Source organism: Microtus ochrogaster, linkage group LG8 (genome assembly GCF_000317375.1).
Source record: "Microtus ochrogaster isolate Prairie Vole_2 linkage group LG8, MicOch1.0, whole genome shotgun sequence".
Lineage (NCBI taxonomy): Eukaryota > Metazoa > Chordata > Mammalia > Rodentia > Cricetidae > Microtus > Microtus ochrogaster.
The window spans coordinates 6498996-6499912 of record NC_022033.1 but is presented as its reverse complement, the minus strand read 5'-3'; positions in this window follow the sequence as shown (position 1 = coordinate 6499912).

Below are 917 nucleotides of genomic sequence, written 5' to 3'. Positions count from 1 at the left end.
TGCCCCCCCCACACCCCCAGCTTCAGAAATCATACCCTGACCAATCAGGAGCCATCAACATTGAAGCAGGACATGCCTCTCCCATAGCAAAAAGATTGGGACTCCTTGAAGAACCAATGAATGGTTGGCAATAAACTATTTTTCAAATTAAGGCATCATATTGTGTCTTAGACATATTACATTGCATAGTTAATGAACTATTAGTGAAAGTGTGGTTTTTATATGTTCTTAAAAATAAGAAAAAGATGATGTAACACAAAGTGTCGTGTTACTTGCTTAACTGTTGAGTTTCTGAATGAAGCCTGAAATATTGCCAACCGGTGTGTGCAATTCTCTGATTTCCAGTTCTCCACACCTGTTCTGGTTATGAGGCAGAGGCTGGAGCAGCCCCTCTCTTGCTGCCTTCTGTATCCCTTACACCCAGTGTAGACCTGACACATAGCAGTTTTGTTTTTCAAAGCCCAGATCAACCCACAAAGGCATTCACGCAGGATTGAATACGATCCCTCTTTACCTGCACGAGCGCAGGGGAGCAGTCCGGCCTGCAGAGGGCGCCAGTCCGCTTCCACATCTTCCCAGTGGAACGGAACCCAGAGCCCGGACCTGCTGCTGTCAGTCAGAGGGTGCTAGCTGCTCAGTGGTCATTTTGCTGCGCTAGAGATGAAATAGGAGTTCCGATGCGTAAAATCCGAGGGATCTCTTCCTTCTCACATCTAGCGCCAAGTCCCACATCCCCTACCTCGCTATGAGTAGAGCTGTAACTGTAGCAACCGGTGTCAGGTTGGGCTTCTCTTAGAGCGAGCAACAGGGAATGAGGCAGGCTGAGCAGATCTGCGCTGATTGTTGGAGCCGCAGGGAAAGTTCTTTCTATGTCTCCAAGTCTCTCTCTCTCTCTCTCTCTCTCTCTCTCTCTCTCT